Raw genomic sequence first — 20,926 nt, 5'->3', positions numbered from 1 at the left:
AACATAGTTAATATTTTTACTTTATGATTTTAATGTAGTATTTTTTTTATATTTGTGCAGATTTCTTATTGGTGGCTTTTAGGAGATTTAATTTTGGCATTACTTGAAGACATATGAGGACATCTTTCATTAGTTCTAATTATATTATGCTACACTTTTTGTATTGTTATAAAACATCTTGAGTTATTGTATGTATTGCAAACTTTTATTGTATGAAAGGAGTTTGAATTGGATGCTTCTTTTATTTTTTACTTGTGGAATGTATAGATCTTTTTTTATAAATGTGTTGTTCAAATTTGAGGTTTTAATAATGTAATGACAGGTTACAGGTTAATATCAAAGCTATGAAAAAAATAAAAACAGAAGATAAGTTTTAGTGACGAATTTTTTCGTCACAAATATTGCAACAAAAAATTGTTTTAGTGACGAAATATTTCGTCGCTAAATGTAGCAAAATTTTGTAAGTAATGGTTTTAGTGACAAAAATTTTCGTCACTATATGTGCTTGGATTTTCTTAAAAATAGTTTTAGTGACAAATTTTTTCGTCGCTATATGTACCCGAAAATAGTTTTAGTGACAAAATTGTTCGTCACTAAATATGATTTAATAAACTGAAGTGTTTTTAGTGACGAAATATTTTCGTCACTAAATAGTGTTTTTAGTGAGGAAAACATTTAGCGACGAAATATTTTCGTCGCTAAAGGTTTTTCTTTTTAAAACAAATCGGACTTTTAGTGATGAAAATTTTCGTCGCTAGGACTTTTAGCAACGGGGTTTCAGCGACGAAATGAGTTTCGTCACTAAAAGTCCGATTTCGTCGCTAAAGGTTCTTAGTGACGAAAAACTGGACTTTTAGTGACGAATTTTTTCCTCACTAAAAATACATTTTGTTGTAGTGCTTCTTCCTTCTTTTCTGTACTGCAACTGCAAGGAACCCACAGCTTCAGATCTTTCAAATGGTAGGATCTGTGCCTTCCACTGAAGAATAAATATATATCATCATCAAAAGCAAACAAAAAATCCCCAGTAAACAAATAAGGAAGAAAGGGGGAAAAAGCAAAAAGCTTCCTTCCTAGACTTGCTCTTGATCGTTGAGTAAAATCGTCACCTTCTCCATCGCCTGTCGCCACTCTCAGATTGTCTGCAGAACTCGACCTCTTCGAGACCGACGGCTCCATCGTGGTGAAATACCTCTTCTTCTCCTACTGGACCACCGATTTCCGGCTAGATCTAGTGTTAGAATAGTTAAAGTTAGGGTTTCCATAGTTTCTCCGGCGATAAAAAACCGCCGGCTTCTTTATTTTCTCCTTTCTTCGTCATTTTTTTACTGGGGCTTTTTTTTTTTTTTTTTGCTTTTGATAAGCACCGTGGGAAAGCAGATGGCATAGCTTTTGATGGGCTGATGGCTTCTTTGTTTTCCTTTTTGTTCTCTCAAAAGGAGTATCTCCACTATCTTTATAGTTATTTTTATTGTTTTATATGATTTTAGTTACAGTGACTATTGGATTTCCACGGTGCTTTTTGCTTTTTACTTTATTTGGAGCAGAAAGCATAGTTCATCTTTTTATTCTTCAACAAAAGGCATAGATCCAACAATTCAAAATATCTGAATCTGAAGCTGGGTTCTTTTGCAGTTGCAGTACAAGGAAAAAGAAGGGAGATGGAAAAAAAAAGTTTTTTAGTTTTAATGCCGTTTGTTAAGATGGTTAAATTGGACAAATGTCAACTTTTTAAGTAGGGAACCTAAGGTACTACACCTAAGAAACTGTACCTAAGTTTTGCCCATTCCTAATACTATTTTTTTAGAAACAATAAATGGGTAATTAATTCTATAATATAAGTTTCTATATACAAATTCAATCGTAATAAAATTTATTAAATAACTAACATAATTATTTATAAACTCTAGGTGTTTTAGTCACTTACCTTTATTGCACATTTTTGCAAGTTGTGGATGGGATTAGATTGTTGGTTTTGCCAGCATCTATTATCATTTGCTCTTTAAGTCATTTATAATTGAGGAATATATATATATATATATATATATATATATATATATATATATATATATATATATATATATATATATATATATATAGGTTTTACAAGCTAGTTGGCCCTCAACTTTCTTGTATCTAATCGCCTCCTGAAGGTACTTAAGATGTATGGACTTGGCACTGATCAGGTTTAAGGTTTTGGAGATAGTGTTAGCTTGGATAGTGCTAATGTTCCTAGACACTGGTTCGCTAAGAAACTTAAACTTGATGGTTTGGCCAAAGGGATGGGTAGTTATCCACTGTGAAAGGATACAGCATGCAAAGGAAAGGATTTCCTAAGATGACTTTGTTTGTCATGTTTTTGACAAGAACAAATGTGGTTTTAAAACACATTTTATCTTGACAAACATGGGCTTTAGGTAGTTTGAATTCTATCTGCATTTTGCCTCCACTTGCAGAAGTCAATTTCTTTTTGGACTTCTTGAAGTATTTGGAGGGAATGATTCCTTCTTGAATGCAGTTAAGATCAGCACCTGAATCAATTAAGGCTATGATCTTGAATTCAAAATCTTTGCTAATGACAATCTTGACTTTGGAGTACCACTTGTGGAAGTTAATCCTAGTGATAGCATCTAAGAACAATTCTTTGCTGGGTTCTTGGATAAGGTCAGCTATAGGGTTAACTGTTTGACGTACTTCATCATTTGAGGGACCTTCCTCATTGCTTTGATGAGAAGTGTTTTCCAACTGTTGGGTTTTTTGGAGAGTATTGAGCTCTTGCTTTAAGGTTATGATCTTACACTTGGTTTCCTTGGCTTCTCTTTGAAGGTCATCGGTCGTGATTTCCTTCTTGGACTAGGTAAACCTATTGTGGATTTGATCTACCTTGGATGGCTAGTTTCCTAGTTCAGGTTTACTGGTTTCCTGCATTAGAGGTTGGAAGGTTTGGCTAGTCTCCTGGGACTTGACCACTGGGTTATCAACTTGAGATGGTTTGGTTTCACAATGTTTCTTGAGATGGTCACGCTTGCCACACTTGAAACATTTTCCTGGTTTCTGAGGAATGTTCTTCTTAAGCTGCTTGGCTTTTTTATAGGCTTTGGAAATTGGCCGATGGAGTTTGCTAGCACGGTTTTCAAGCCTTTTCATTCTTAAATGTTTCCATTTGGCTTCTAGAGGTTTTTTTCTCTTTTTTCGAGTCAGAGGAGGAACTGCTAGAGGTTGTACAGATGTTTAAGACCTTAAGCCGATTAGTTGAACTTGGCGAAGGAACGGCTGGTTTCTTCTTTGCTAATTCTTCTAGTTTCTGGGCAACTATTTCTAAGGCTGTTTTGTTCTTAGGATAACTGAGGCTAGTTGCGGGAGACTTGACTAGAGGCTACTTAAGGGTTGAACGACTAACCATATCTTTAGTTAGGTTGGGTTCATCTAAGGTCCAAGTTTTGGTAAGGGCACAAAACTTCTTGTGCTGGCCAAAATACCTTTCGAAGTATATAAAAAAGGGGACATTACGAAATATTTCCCTCATGAATGTCGTCCATGATTCTAATACTTTTTCCTTTTGTTCTTTGGTATAATTGGCTTTGTAGGCTTCTCTTTTAGTCCTGTTTTCTTCAGAACTAAATTCCTTACCTAATTCTTCTAGGTCAGGAACGAATTCTCTGTTTAGGACCAAAATGTTCAGAGATTCCTCTTGCAGATCTGGAGGCTGTTCCATATCAGTTCCAGATGGGGATGGAGGGGATTGCTCACGATCATCATCCTCGTTGACAATCGAATCTTGTTTGGCTGTGTAGCAAGGTGTGGTGAGTTGGGAATTGGTTCTAACTCCCTGAAGCTTTACACCTAAATCTCTTCTAGACCTTGGGAATGGTGATCCTAGAGGTCTGGTTGAGCTACACTGGGATGCAAATCTATCTCTAAGGTAGATAGGTGACTGCTTATGGGGCTGCTGTAGATCTATTGGAGATCTAAACCGGGGTATATCTAGAGGTGGTCTACACTTATAGTCTAGAGGAGTGCTAAGCCTAGATCTGTCAAAACTTAACCTAACCATGTCGTCGGCTAGTTGCTGGACAAATTCTAGATCTGGATTCTGGGCTGGGTTTTGGATCTGTAGAGTATGATTCTCATTCTCTATAATCCAGTTGGCTAGGAAAGTGACTTTTGACCGCTTGAGGGTTCTTGGGACCTTAATCTTGGCGCTAGGGTCAGTGGTTTAGATGAGGGTTGTCTCACCTTTCTTTCTCCTATCAAGTGCTTTGACATTCATGTTCGTTCTCATGCACTTGTAGTATACTTTGTATATCAAGGCTATCTGGCTAGTTCCCTGTGTCATGAGGGTTCCATGGGTCTTGATGTTGAGTGTGAGGGCTTTGATGACTGTGCTATCATGGATATGGATAGTGAAATCTGGGAAATAGTTAAAATGGATGGGTCCATTGCTAAGATTGGTTTCTATGGTTCCTAGGAGGATGTCGTCAAATCTGATGTGACGAGCATCTTTAAGGGCCATGAGGATTGAGCTGTTCAAACCTCTTCTAGTGAGTGGCTTAACTCCGATCTGGACAAGTCCTATGTGTAGGAAGTTATGTCCTTTGTCTTTATGCTTATAAATGGTTGAAGGGGATAACAAGTAGCACGTTTCGTACTCCTTGTTTATACCATAAATTTTTTCTATGGTCTTAACATGGTAGTCTAACTTGAACGCTTTGCTCAAAGACCATGAAGACTTATAGAATTGGCTGGTGGTTACTTTTGGGATATTCCAATCTCCTATGTCTAGATCTAGATCGGACAACTCATAAGATTCCGAATTAAGTATTCCTATATCTGCTGATATCTCTGGGATGGATGATGGTTGAGAACATCTACTGCTGGTAGAAGAGGAACTTCTAAACAACCTATTCATGATTCTGGGGTTACAAGTTTAAATTAACGATCACAACCTAGTCACCTTTATCCTCAAACTTTTGGATCTAACGAACCAGGAGGGGATTTGGCTCTGAAAATCTTTGCCAAACATTAAGAACCATGAGTGATTAAATTTCTGGTTCTGGAAAAAGAGGACTTTTTCAAAGGCGTCCATGTAGTCATAATAACTGTAATGGAGTACTGAGCCTGATGGAGATTTGTAATTTCTGAGGATCCTTAACAAAGAAGGATGTTGTCCCCACTCTTTGCAACTGACAAAGCCTGTGATGATGAACTTGTGATAGAGGACTACTGGGGGGGTCCCCTTTGCTAAAGATATTTTCTATTTGAGCAGACTTTTCCTGGGAGAAGATGCTCTTATAGAACTGGATATTTTTCTCTGTATGTTTAGGTAAGAAATGCCAGTTTGGTGGCAGAACTTCCATGGCCAAGGCAAGGGGATCTGTTATATGAACTAGGTGTGGTTCAATATAAGAGATATGCTGGGTGAAAGATTTCTTGACATAAAAAGATTTTCCTCTTTGTGTCAGATAGGAAGAAGGCCTTTGAGTTCGGGTAGGGCTAAAAGGTTCTTCTACTTGATAAGGGTTGATTGCTGTTGGTGCTAGAGAGGCTAAGGCTGAGCTGTAGCTGGGTTGACCATATGGTGGCCTTTCATAATTTGGTTTTGGAATTGTTGAAACCAAATAACGATTGGCAATGTTTGATGGTGAAGCAGGGTTATCCTGTCTAGGGCTTTTGGCTTGGGATAATGGGACAATTTGGCTAGGAGTGATTGGTACAAGTTTGCCTGGGTTCTGTGCTTGGCTAATACCAACAAGGTTTTGCTGTTTAGGCAATTTTGGTGGTTGGGGTTGTTGTACGGGTTTCTTCCCGGACATCTTGGCTATGACTCTGCAAAAATTCACGGGTTAGGAAATCAGGGATGCTGTTTTGATTTCCTTCAATGAATTCCAAATCAAAGTCAAAAACTGAAAGGATGGCTTGCCATCGTGCAAAAATCTATTTTGATGCAATGTTTTGAACATCTTTTTCTAAAACATGTTTTACAGATTTACAATCAATCCTGATTAAAAACTTTTGATTTAAAAGATCACTTTGAAACTTTGAGATGCATAGTACTATGGATAATATTTCTTTTTTAATAGTACTATAATTAATCTGAGTGGGAGTCCATATTCCCAAATGGAAACAGACTATCTGTTCAGGAGAATTTGGACTAGCACGCTGGAGGAGGATGCCACCATAACCTATGTTTGAGGCATCAGTCTGAACAATCTTGAAGGAATTGGCTGAGGGAATTCCTAAACAAGGAAGGGTTTTGACATACTGTTTGATATGCTGGACGACTATGGTATGGGCTGGAGTCCAGGGAGATGGATTGATTCGAAGTCTATCAAAAAGGAGCTTGCATTGCTATCTAAGATTTTGATAGAAATCTGAGATGTAGTTGAGAGAACCTAGAAATCTCTGAAGCTGAGTTTTGTGTAGGATTTCATTTGGAAACTTATCCGCAAACTGGATAGCTCTGTCTATGGGTTTGATAACACCATGATGAATATCAAATCCTAAGAAACGAACTCTAGTTTGGAAAAGTTTGATCTTGGGGGCGGAAACAACAAGACCATTGAGCTTAATGGTGTTGAGAAATGCTCTTAGGTGCTTCTTATGTTGTTCTAAAAAGTCTGAGAAGATGAGTACATCATCGATGTATACAATGGCATGGCTAGAGAATGGATTAAAAATCTCATTCATGATATTTTGGAATTCAGACGGTGCATTTTTGAGACCGAAGGGCATTACGTTCCATTTGTAATGTCCAAAGGGTGTGGTGAAGACTGTTTTATACCTATCAGGCTCTCTAATTAGTATTTGCCAAAATCCACTCTTCATATCAAACTTGCTGAAAACAATTGCTTTGCTAAGCCTGTTGACTAAGTCCTTTTTGTTGGGAATTGGGTATCTTACCCATTCTAAGACTTTGTTGAGGGGCTTGTAGTTGATGACTAATCTAGGGACACCTCTTTCTATCTCAGCATTCTTCTGGACATAAAAGGCTGGACAAGACCATGGTGACCTAGATTTCCTGATGATTCCTTTCTTAAGGAGGTCCTCTATCTCTGCTCTGCAAGTATCCATAAGTTCTTGGTTCATTTGGATAGGTCGAGCTTTGGTAGGGATATCCTTTTCATTGAAATCTTTGACATATGGGAGAGCTACCTCATGTCTCTTTCTATGCCAAAAGGTTGTGGGTAGATCAGAGTAAATATATATATCTTCATTATGTATTTTTTTTTTCATCTAGAAACTATTGCATTAGTCATTTTGATTGTCTTTCTTGAATCTTTGCGAAAGTGGTTGTTTGACATATGACTAAGTATTAGAGTAGAAAATAAGTAATTTGCGATTGAGGGCAACTATATTCAAGCAGTAGTTGCAACATCATCTTGTCATTCCTTATTTTTTCCTTCTTCAAATGTTACTCTTATTAGGTCATAACAGTTTAGAACAATTGGCAAACCGTGAGTCTATATGTAGATCTTAGAGTCTATAGGATTTATTAGGCAATGCTCAAGGTGTTACAAGTCAGAATACAAGAAAAAAGAAGCTGTAAGTTCAGAAATTTGAAACATGCGAGGTTCAATCAATTGAGAGAACAGGTTCGACTGATCAAAAGACGGGTTTTCGCATAATTTAAGTTCAGCCCAACAACCCGTTAGGCCCATTAAGTGATTAGAATTTTAGATCTATTTCACATAGTATTTAAAGGAAACTCTAAGACACATTTTGTTATGACTTTGGAGTTGCTCTTGTGAGATCGAAAAGGTACTATGCCTTCTCCTTTCAAAGTCACTATCAAAAATCATTCCCATTCCATTAGAACCGGTAGATCTAAAGTTGCTGCTACAAGATCAACAACTGCTGATAATCTAAATCTTTTGAGTGGGATCTCAAAATCACAAACGTGGGAGTTTGTGTTCAGCAAATCCAAGATAAAAGAGTCCGTGGAGCATGGACTGAGCCATCATTGGTCTAGGGGGGCAATGGCACCCCCCTCCCCAATTTTTTTTAATATTATTATATATGTGTGTGTGTGTGTGTGTGTGTACTAATTTTAGCAATTTTGTTCTATAAAATTACATTTTGTTTTCCTTAAACAATATCATTAATTCTTTTAAGAGTAATACTATACTTACAAACTTTTTTACAACATTTTTACAAACTGTTTTGGTAGCAAATTCTTATTAGTTCGCATATGGACCCACTACTCACGTCATTTTTTTACTTACTAGTAACCATTTATCATATCATTAATTTATAAAAACGTTTGTGAATTTAGCATTTTCCTCATTTTAGTGACCATAAAAAATTTATAGACCTAAAATCTAAAATAAAATATAGAAACGGCCCCCAAAAAAATAGCTCAACAACAAAAATTACCAATTATAAAACTAAAAATATTAAGCTCAATAAACCAATTTTATCCAAAATAAACAACCCTGCCCTTTAAAAAATTCTAAACAAAATAATTTTGTTCTTACCCATACTGAAAAAGAAATCTCAGCAACTAAGAAGTAGCTAAGTCAGAAGTTAAAACTATTGCACACAACTAATAGTAAAACCGCCCTACTCTAACTCAAAGTTCTGACTCCGTCCTTGCCGTGGAGTCGGAGTTGTATGTGGTCGTGTTAGTAAGTTCTATAAGAGGTAACTTTAGATTTAGGGTTCAAATCTATTGTAAACTTCCATTCTATTATAGTGAATTTGTTTACCTTGAGGATAGTTAGGTTAAATCCTCCCAGGTTTTTTACCTTGAAACGATTAGTTTCATTAGTTTTTCTGAGTCATCATATTACTGTTTTCTCTACTTTTCCATACTAAGTAATATGATTGCATGAGTTTAATCTAGATCTGAATAATTAACTTAAGTAATTACTTAGCTAATTCTTTAGGTTAAACGAATCTGGTTTGTAGGGGTCCAAACAGAACAAACAACTCTATTTCTGAACTATATATTTATGGTCATCTCTTCTTCAAATGCAACTGATGAGCCATGACTGCGCTTTGCGATTCAGAATCAACAATTAAATAGTTCTTTGATGTTATTTTATTATTTTATATTTTTACAAGTCTTGCAGGGAGTCTTTCAATCCTAATAAATGAAGTGTGAGTAATACCCGAAACATAAGTTCAGCAATTAAAAAAAGTTAACTTTAATTTTTATAAAGAGAGTATTTTTCTTAAATACAATATTTATCTCAATAGGTCACAAGTAGATCCAGTAAAAAGAGTATTTTTCTTAAATTTCAAGATATGAACCAACCTTTGGAGAGACCATTTTTTTTATAGAAGATTTGGTGAGACCATGATATACAGTTTTTCTTAATTAAATTCATAAAAACCATTGTATTTTTTTTTCTTTTTTGTCTTTATATGTTTGTATGATGTTCTCTTATCAGTTTTGTTTATAATGTTTGTCTATAGAACTTTCTACAATAATTAAATTCATAAAGACCATTGTTTGTTTTGTCTTTATATGTTTGTATGATGTTCTCTATCAGTTTTGTTTATAATGTTTGTCTACAGAACTTTCTACATGTGAATTATTAGAGAGACTGAAGAATGAATTGAAGCTAGCAAACATGTGACCTAAAAGTTAGTTTTGTTAATAAAATAGAGAATTAGGAGCCCCATTAAAGATCTGTAGGGATTATCAAATAGTGATAATATAACTGAAGGATAACTTATATACCTTAAATTCGGTTCTCTACTATCCATAGGTTTGGTTAATTGGTATTGGTCTTTATGAGATTGTGAAATTCTTGATAATAGAATTTGTGGTAAGTTCCAATTTTAAGTGGAAGTTGAGCCTAATCTTGATGCCAAATATGTATTCTTTCATGATCAATTTCCTTTACACTCATTGTTGTGTGGGTATATTGCACTTTGTGATATGAAATTGTTGTTGATTTTAGCAGTGGTTGGTATCTTAGGAGTGGTGAGGATAAAGGAGCAAGTGTCATGTAGTAAACAGAAAATATACCTACTCCATCCAAGTAATATTTCGAAGGTGTGGGGAACCCTTGAATTGAAACAAGGAATTAGGAGCTTCTCTTTAATAGCAAAGATAATTGCATAAATACTTCCACAGTTGTTATTGTTTACCAAAAATGGAAGAAAATGAAGTTAGGGACTGGTAAGATACATTTGATGCTTAGTGAAGGATTTTATAATATTACATGATTTCAGCATAATGTCCCAAGATTTATTTTCAATCAATGGCCAATAGATAACTCTGGAAAGGCACAATGATACATGTGCATCATTCTAGGGTGTATCAAAAACAGAGTCCAACAGATTTCTCGCAATATTTTCTAAAATTTTAAACTTCAGAAAACTAATAGAAAAGACACTGAAACGCTAAAACATAGAAGAGAGAGATTCCCAAGATTAAATGGAAACATACATAATGATATCAGAAACAGAGTCCAACAAAATTTCTCACAAAGAATTATCATTGCCTTCTTACATCTTTGTTTTAATTTATCCACAATGCTAACTACAGTTCAGGATAAATAGTGCACATCCATGGCCTTCTACTGCCGTTGATAGAGACTGATTTAATACCCCAAAGTCTTTTCCAGTCCATAGTTCATGGCACTTACAGGAATTCAAGTTTTTACCAGGAAGTACCTTAGCCAGGTCGGATGTCATTGCAGTTATTACTGTCTGATCAGTGTTTACATTGAAAAATGCAAGATATATTTCTCCTAGAAAGCATGAAAGAATAATCATTAAAAAGTGTTAAGAATAGCACTATTCTTTTTCTTTTTCGTTTTTTTAATTCACGAAAAATCATTAAAAAATGTGAAGAATAGAATTATGCACTTCAAAAAAAATAATAATCTTTGCACTTGGGCAATGCAGAGCTATGAGGCTCTACTAATTAGAGTTCTGTGTTGGTTGGGGAGTCTTACCATTTCTTCCAGTTGCAATCCAAGAACGAGTTCCATTAGTGATATAAGGAAACTGTACAAACAATTAAATAATATGTTATGTTGCTATTTAGACAAAGCTTATATTTCCTAAGACTACAAAAGATTAGATGGGTACACATGCCTCCATGTTGCCTCAGCTAAAGGAATTTATCTCCAACAAAACAGCATTTGTTATGAGGTCGTATGTGGCGTTGTCAAGGTTTCTCACATCTCCTCCAAACATGAGAGGAGACTTAGCCATAAGACCACAATGTAATCTGTCAAAATAAGAAAGATAAGGTCAAAATAGAGTGCTTAGTTATTTCAAGGGTTATCGAGATCTAACTTCTTTGTTTTGATATAGATACCTGAGTTCTTTGCTCATCTGCAGTAAGGTTAGATGCTCTGTGTGGACCTTCATTTGCAGCTAAAATATTTGAAAAAATTAAAGTTAATTGTAGTTTATTATATGTCTAGGCTAGGCTCAACTTAAACAGTCAAATGTAAGCATAAATATTCTGGGCCTTTTGAAAATATCTAATTAACTGTCCACTGATGTAAAGAAGTAGGTTGGAGAACTTGTTTCTGAAGCCATGCCACTTGGTCTAGAGTCTAGAGAGTACCTCTGTTTTGGTAAAAGTCACTCAGTGGACTTGGAATGGCAAGTTCTTTGTTTGTAAGGATTGAATTTGAAGTAATGCACATTTGAGTGCATGGACTGATGGGCCTATTTGCCACTCGAAACTGCTACGTCAAGAACCAATAAATGTATAACTAAGTTCATTGATTTATCTAACAGTACTCTGTAATGGCCGGTAGCAGAGCTAGAAAATTTTTTTGGAGTTAAATTGATCAATAATTTATAAATCCACAAAATAATACACATATTTTTTCAAAAGAAAAAAGTAATATACATACATGTATAATTTACACTTAAAACATGTCTTTAAACTAAGTTATTCTAGAGGCAAAAAAAAAAAAGAGATTTATTCTACTTATCATTTTTCTCAAATATAAGAAAATTTCATCAAGTCATTTTTATATAATTGAAGACAAATATTTTCTTTCATTTTTATATAATATGTTTTAAATTATATTAATCTCAATTAATATTATATAAATATTGTTTTATAAATGTGATAGAAACCTATAGTGTGAGCTAAATAATAATTGTTTTTTATCGTTAGGTTAAGATACTGATTAGATTCCTTTTTATTTAGGTTAGATTTGAGTCCAAGTCTTTAATTTAACCACAAGAGACTTTACTCATTACCCTAATTGGAATGCACATTCTTTAAACAATATAAATCAATGTTTTTATTAAATAAATTAAATATTACACATTTAAAATTAAAAATAGGAAAACATAAAATTATACAAATTAATTCATTTCAATAAATTAAATAAGAAATGTTAGGTTTATCTTGATGTATAAAATGTATTATAAGAGAAATATAATAATGATCATACTAAATAAATAAATAAAAATTTCTTTCGTTTATAAGATATAGATGACAAAGTAGGTCATGTCTCCAAATTTTAATCTTTAAATCATTGCATCTCTGCTTCTAATAAAAAAGAATATTCATGGATTTGTGTATCCGAAACATTTTTAAATACCAAATAAAAAAGATTTTGTTTGTAGAAAAGAAAAGAAGTTTTTATTAATAATATTTCCTTAAAATGTTTTTGGAGCTATATGCCCTGAATCTCTGATGCTAATAAATCTAATGTGTTATATATGACAGAAAATTATATTAAATTTTAAAAGAAAGAAGAGAGAGAAAGGAAAAGTAACAAGAAAACTATTCATTTTATGTTAGAAGGAAAAGTAGCAAGAAAATTTTTATAACCTGGATCGGTAAGCCATCCTAGTGGTAGCATATCCAAGTCAGGCCATGACTTGCCCAGCAAGCCATCAGCTCCTATTAAATTAGCTGCAGCTAAGTCCCTAGTAAAAAAATAAATAAATAAAATTGTGTTTTTCAGTATTCATAGATCAAAAAGGCATTAAATGGAAAAGAAATAATGATTAGTGTGACCTAAACTCCTGAAATCTTGAACAAAAACAGAACCGTCTTCGCACCTTGAAACATTGAAATGAGACGCAACATCTGTGGGGAGTAAAAAGACCCAAGTGGGCATACGAGCCTTTGGACTGTAGCATGGTGGGCCGACCTGCTCCTAAGTTAAGAATTTGTTAGCTTTGCGAATTGGCCCATACGCCGAGGGTCCGAGGATACAGCCAAGGGCGAGCTTCTCCTCGGACAGATCCAAGAGAACTCAGAGCTTCATTATGAAGGTCAAGGCACAACTCTGGAAAGACTAATGGTTAAAGGAGGAAACCCTGAACCTTCGAGGTACATCGGTGTTAGAAAAATACCAAAAGAAAAGGCTGTCACCTCCACATTAAAGACTCTGCACCTACCTCCCTGGCCGCATTAATGGGGAAGTGACTCCTGAACAGTAGAACTGAAACTTCTGGTCACTATTCAAAGGCACTAAGAAAAGAAATATCTAGGGGGGAGGAGGTTGGAGCAACACGTGGATAAAGCATCAGGAAAAGAAGTATTTAAGGGGGATGAATGCCAAAGAAAAGGGGCGGTCGGTAACTAAGAAAGAAATTAAGAATTGTAACTTTGAAGAGAGAGAGAGAGAGAAATAATACAGAAGTAGTCCTCGACTTACGTCCGAGGAGGTCTATTTGCAATTACCATTTGTTATTTACAAGTGTTTGTAACTCTTAGCCTATTATCAAGTTCTCAGTACCTCTAACCTAGATTTCAAGCCCACAATCTACAAATTTTATTGTTGAAGGCTCATTGGGCCTGAGCCCGTAATTGTCTTTGGGTCCAGGTGCAATTGTGCACTTACAACATCTCCCCATGAATCCCAATCATCCGCAGTTATTCGATACATGTTCGCAAGTCCACTCACAGCCTTGGCCAGTTCTGGGGTCACACCAGTTCCAGGAGACAGCGAATACAATATGGGTTGGTCAAGTTGCTTCAAAATCTAGGCATAAATCAACAGAGCAAATTTTGAACAAATTATTGAGTTTCACAATTTTTATCAAAACTTTGACGTAGTAGACTGACCGGATATCTATCCCTTTTACTAAAACCCATCATTTGTTCTTACCACTCACCAGTCACATCAGGGTTATGGCACAAAAGTTGTATCCTTAGATTTTCTCCAAAATATCGCAGCTGTGACAGTTGTGGAGAGAGAGAGAGAGTATGCATCTTACCTCTGACACAGTGCCTATTTCATACATATCCAAGTCAGCACCAAATACACAATCAAGTTTCACTACAAGAATACATAAGCAATCAATGTCAAACTTATACACAATCAAGTTTCACTACAAGAATACATAAGCAATCAATGTCAAACTTAGAAAGAGGAAGGTAAAGATTGAGCTGCCAAACATGTGACTGTCCAATTGAATTTGTTGTAATCAAAAGATATTTGTATAAAGTTATGGTTGTACAGCATGCACATATCAAAAAAAATTGTGTCTAGATGCACAAATTCATGGGATGTCAAGAACAGTCTCAAATGATATGCTGTAGCAATGCATACAGAGTAAGAAGGACAACTTTCCAGTAACAATGGTCAAATTAATTACCCAAATCAACACCCCACTCAGCATACTGTGTATAGAGTGACCTCAAGAAGGCAGCTCCTGCTCTCGACGTGGTATTTACACTCATGAAACCATGTGGCATCCATGAACATGGCCTTTCCTTAATCCCGATATCTTGTGCAGTCCACTTTTTGTGACCCTCTTCAAAAGCCTCTCCCTGATAAAAATAAATATATCAAAACAAAAGCTTAAGCAATTATTGCTAATGCTAACTATTCTTGACACTTTTTTTTTTTTTTTGCTATTTGCATTACATATTCCAATAACATTGTTCATATTTCTGAGGATTAAACTTTAAAATTGAGTGTGCTTCCTTGTTCTTTCATAAAGTAACTATAAATAAATGAAAAATGCTCTGACAATACCGATTTTGTGTCCAATATGAGGGTGTTTGCGTTCACTGCTTGTGTACTTATTCCTCTCATAACATGAATCCCAAACTTCAAACCCGTGTCATGCACTTTCTTGGCTACTTCAGTGAACCCTTTTCCATCTCTAGAGGAAGGCCACCTATCTGGGTCAGGGACCATCCTCCCCCATTCGTCAATTACATCAAATCCTAGAGAGTCAGGGTTAGCACCTTCCACCTTTCTCCGATACCATAGATAATCCACCACAACATACTACATTGCAGAGATAAAAAGAAAGGGGAAAAAACATAACTAATCAGTTCCATTAGTTAATCAATATGTCAATCTTTGATTTGGATAATGAATTAAAAAGAAAATGATTTGCCCTTTTTGGGTAATGAACTTGCCCATATGCTAGCCCGTTGGCGTTGGGCTTTTTTTTTTCTTCAACTCAAGGACCCCAACCCATCTCTTCCATCCCTTGATGGATCTTTTGTAAGGAAGCTGATGGGCCAGTTCCCCCTAGTTGTCTTTGTTATCTTTGGAACCCGGGCCTCACGGGAAAAATAGGCCATTAGCCATAATTGCTCAAGAATATAGTTAGTAGGTACTGTTTCGAAAGTTAATATAATACTAACATCTCGAGTCTAAGAGAGTCGATTTTGGGGGCTAAAATCGAGTCTCAAAGACTCGATTTCCATGGTTTATCACGTCTAATGTGGCATTTTATCCACGTGGTGTCCACTTGGAAATCGAGTCTTAGAGACTCGATTTATAAACCAAAAAAATTTCAAGTCTCTCCCAAAAAAAAAAAATTTAAGAAATCCCAAAAACCTGGGTAGCGCTGCTGGGTCGGCGACGATGGGCCTGTGGTGGCTGAGCTTGTGCAGGAAGCAGATGGAGAGGTAGTGAGGAGAGAGACATGGAGAACAGATGCACAGAGGAAATGAAACTCAGGAAAAAAAAAAAAAAAAAGGAGAAGGAAAATAAGAAAAAACAAAGTGAAAGATATAAATCGAGTGTCAGATACTCGATTTCCAGGTGGAGTCCATGTGGAAAAAATGGCACATCAGAGTTGATCCGATCATGAAAATCGAGTCTTTGAGACTTGATTTATAGGCCCAAAATCGAGTCTCTTAGACTCGAGATGTTAGTAAAAAATATAGTTTATAAACAGTATCTACTAATTATAATGTTTAAAAATTAATGTTAAATTCCCATTTTGGCTGGGCCTCACTTAATATTTTCTTACTTATCAAATATATATATTAACACACATATTCATCCACAATATGGATTTGATTTTTCATTTTAAATTTTGAGTATTTTACTTATAAAAGGAAAGTAGAAGGAATATTTGACAAATTGTAATTGATGAAATATAAAGACGAAAAAAAAAAAAGTAACATAGAGAATTTTGTATCCCCAATCTTCCTACCTCATGTCCACTTGAGAGTAGATGCCCAGATATGATTTGAGCATTTTGCAAGAACTCTTCTTCGGAAATGGTCCAACTAAAGGAATCATAGGAGTTCCAACCTCTAGGTGGAGAGCTCGCATGTACTAATTTCACATCAGATATATTTTTGGACGATACCCTAAAACATGACACCATTTATTCACATCATTTTCTTCATAAAACCAATAAACTATGTCACATAATTTTGACACAATTCAATAGATGATTCAAAAAAGAAAAAAAAAAAAAGATACGAATCATAAAAATACTACACTCATAATTTATTTTCTTTCAATCTTGAACAAAGTGAGCCGGTCCATGAGCCGTTCCAAAGTTTTTAGGACTAAGGCTTTTATGGAGTCTGGGTCGATTGTAAAGTTGAAAGATAATATTAACACCTACTTTTATAGTTTATGCACTAATCTTCACTGATATCAAGAAATTTGTACAAAGAAACTAATTTTGTGTTGGAAAACATATTGAGAGCTAAAGGGAGCAACATTTGGTGAATTCAATCTCAATCTATTATGCAAGAAAATTCATTCTCCAAAATGTTACATAAAGAAGACCTAAATAATTGATTGTGCAACTATAGCAAATAATTTAGCAAATAGCAAGCGCAGAGAGATTCCCGCCAAAACCCTTTCCAAAACCTCTATTATTATTACTACTCCAAAGGTCCTAAAATTGGTTAACTTGCCAAGAGTTTTGTAAGAAACTCTAGCATTTTCAACAGAGAGATCCAGGATTCAAAAAAAGAAAGAAAGAATGTAAGTGAAATTTAACTGCAATTAATGTAAGAGAATAATTAATAAGTTCAAACAGTTATAAAATCGCATGATATCTTTATGTTCAAAGCTTGGCAATTGATCATTATAATTAAGTGTAAATGCAATGCAATATTGGGAGTATTAGGAAAGAGAATAATATAACAGAATAGAACAGAGGAAGAAGAAGAAGATAAAGCACCTTGTTGGATTTAGAAGAATGAATAGAAAAGAGAGAGAGGCGAAGACATTAACAATGATCTTCATCTTCATCATGATGGATGGTTTCCAGTTTTCAGCTGCCAAGCAGAGGAGAGTAGTGTGTTATTTAAATACTACAACCTCTGCATGTTTTGAATACCTTGCAAATACCACCGCACACCCTTGGTGCGATGGTTACTTCACAAGTATAAGTGCTTGTGGAGTGTGGGGGGCAAGAGCCGGGGTTCAAATTTCCAGGAGAGAACTTCACACACATATATACTTAGATTAGGCTAAAGTAGAATTCTATCTTGTATAATAAAAAAAAAAAAAATAAAATAAAAAACTTACAAATGGAGTTAATCTTTAATGTCACACATTTGATGATAATAATAGGAGGAATGAATAGGTTTACAACTAACAATCATCTATATTTGAAATAGGTAATTGGGAGTTGGGATATCAATGGTGTCACTGTGTGATTTCATCTCCTAGCTGTTGCGTTTTCTTTAAGGAAAATGCTTTATTCCATGGAAAATAAGGAAATTGCTTCATGTAAAAACAGCAAAAAAAAAAAAAAAAAAACCTTGTATGGTATAGTTAGTGGCACCATTAATGTCACAAAATTGATGATAATAATAGGATTTATTCTAATTTTATGTACCGATTCTTGAATACCATTTATGTAATATTTTCTCAAATTTTAAATTACCATAAGCATGAATGAATGCAAATGTGAATAGTTTTACCAGGAAAATTATTGAATACTTTATCAATCATTCTTATCTATCATTTGTATTTGTATTTGTGATAGATATTTTTTTTTATCTATCATTCTTATCAATTATCTAATAAAAAAATAAATGAATAAAAAATCTACTTTTTAAAATATAGAACAATAAAGAATATATAATTAAACAAATGGTCCTTAACGGTGCTCTTAGAGAAACTGTTAATAAGCTATTTTTAAAAATTTTTAACACTAATTTTATAGGAAATATAAAAAGTCGTCAAAGAAATAATTTTTTTATTAGTCTTCCAATGTATCATTTTTGGGTCCAATAAAATTCATAGATATAGGAAGAAATCTTGTCAATAGAGATTTTTTATTTTTTGTCCATCCTTTTCCATAAAAAATTTTAAAAAAATATTTGCTAAACTAATATTCTTAAAACATCCATTAAATTTTCCCTTAAATAAAATTTAATTTAGGACCTTACAATAGGTCTTGGTTATTATCCTACAAAACCCAGCAAATCCCATTATTACCCTATCTTACTATATAGTCAACCATCATCTAAGAAATCAATCGCTCAATAGAGTCATTCTATTGTACCCCTTATATTTTTTAGTGGGCACAGTACCTACCCAAATCTAAACCATTAATTAGTGCTATTTTAATAGTGACCGTTGATTTAAGTTTAGTGTGAAATTGAGTCCAAATCTTCTGTTCCACTCTTCTTACTCCACTATATACTCTACAAATAAAAACATACTACATGTCCATCTATTTTATTAAATACTAAATTTATGCCTAAAATAAATAAATAAATAACTCATCATATTTAGGTAATTGAAATAATAGAAGTATAAATTTAGCATTTAATAAAATAGATGGACATGTGGCGTATTTTTATTTGTGGAGTATATAGTGGAGTAGGAAGAGTGGGATAGAAGATTTGGACTTGTGTGAAACCTGTTACCGGTAAGCTAGGTCAGTATATAAAAGCCAGAAACAGAAATGAAAAACAAGTATCCTAAAACAAGTATCTCTCTCTCTCTCTCTCTCTCTCTCTCTCTCTCTCTCTCTCTCTCTCTCTCTCTCTCTCTCTCTCTCTCTCTCTCTCTCTCATGTGCTCCTTACCTTAAAACATGCATAATGATCTCCTTAAAACATCCTCCAAACAATCACTCCATTGAATCATTGATACCAAATTTTATCTTTGTCAACTATGAACTACCATTATATTACAACCCTCTAAATAAAGCAATCATGATCTCCTATAATCTCTCTTTTGTAATTTATAATTTATAATTTGACTTTTCGTTGATCTTACAATATTTTGTCATATAAGCTTTTGACGTCTCATATTTTTGCACCTTATTATTCTATTATATATTTTTTAATTGATTTTAAATTCTATTCTATTTTTTTAACCCTACATTAAAATCTTACATATTCATATTTTTTTTAGAATAGTAGATTCTCTACTTTCATATACAAGCACAATAATAATAAATGTGTAATACTAAAATATAAATTGTGTTAGGTTAAAAAGAATTGACCCCTTGCAAATTAATTAATTACCCAAGTTAATTAATTAGTCAAATTACATTCAATAGCGTGGCAGCACAAACAAATCATCAAATAACTAAATATAATGGAAAATAAATTTGACAATGTGATTTGTTTATGAAAGGGGAAAACCACTGAGGCAAAATCCCACCGGGTGAATTTAAGGTTACCACTCCCAAAAATCCACTATTATCAATTACAAGCGGTTACAAGTATAAGAAATTTTACCAAACCCTTTGGCCTATTCCAAAATACCTACCTACAATTGAACACTTACCCCAATATTCAATTGGACTTGTATTGTAGCGGCAATCTCTTCGTTCAATGCACAAATCCCAGTACGTGACTAACCAATGATGCACAGATCCCAGTACGTGACTAACTCCATCAACTTGAAGAGGTTATTGGCTACAAAGTTCTTCAGTTCATCAACAATGAAGATCAGGAAGCTCCTTATTCACAAAACCCTTGGCGTAAAGACATAGTAGCTTCTTTAGAGAGAATAATGAACTAAGTCACTTTTTGCATTCGGTCACACAATGCATGTGTTAGTGCATACACCTTGCGATGGCCTTTAAAATAAGCCTTATGTCAAAAAGAAACCCTACACAAATACATAAACATATGCATGTAATCAGATCTGAGAAATTTGATTTTGTAATTCTCGACAAATACAGCTTGTGTCGAGCTTTGACATTAAATCTCAATAGTAAGAATTCTGTCGAGACTTCTATCAAGATTTAATAAACAACACTTCCTTCACTTGTTTCTTAGTCAGACTTGCATGGCTTCAATACTTAACTTGAACACTTGTTTCTTGAAGTACTAAATTCATCATAGATCTACCCAATTACAAGTAAAGTGCGTTTTGTTACAAGATTAGCCAATTACATAAATATGCTAACAATCTCCCCGTTTGGCAATCTGTTACAAAACCACAACAAAACAAATAATCATGGGAGAAGTTTCAAATCACTAAACTCATAACAACTTGTTGAATTACAAAATAAATCTAACCCTAACATAAACTCTTGAAAAGCTTTACAAGAAGAGAGTTTATGGCATTGTAGACTTTTCACAACCTGTCTTTCTGAAACACTTAAACAAAAACTCATCAAAGTATCATGTGTGAAACAAAATTAAAGATTGCATACATAAAGAGACATGCGTATAAAGAGAGAAAAGAAACAATACATGAAGAGATAGGTGAAAAAAAAACATACATCATCATATATATGAAAATAAAATACAATGTATGTCATCAATGGTCACAAGACCAATATACAAGAGGCTA

The 20,926-nt window shown here is 34.2% G+C and overlaps 1 pseudogene; it reads right to left on the bottom strand.

The window, feature by feature from the left end:
• Nucleotides 1-11,034: 11,034 nt before the first annotated feature.
• On the bottom strand, nt 11,035-17,411 carry LOC142629729 (alpha-galactosidase mel1-like; annotated as a pseudogene).
• Nucleotides 17,412-20,926: the final 3,515 nt, after the last annotated feature.

Source organism: Castanea sativa, chromosome 3 (assembly GCF_040712315.1).
Source record: "Castanea sativa cultivar Marrone di Chiusa Pesio chromosome 3, ASM4071231v1".
NCBI lineage: Eukaryota > Viridiplantae > Streptophyta > Magnoliopsida > Fagales > Fagaceae > Castanea > Castanea sativa.
Note: the sequence above shows the minus strand (reverse complement) of the source record. Positions and strands in the feature narration are given on the sequence as shown.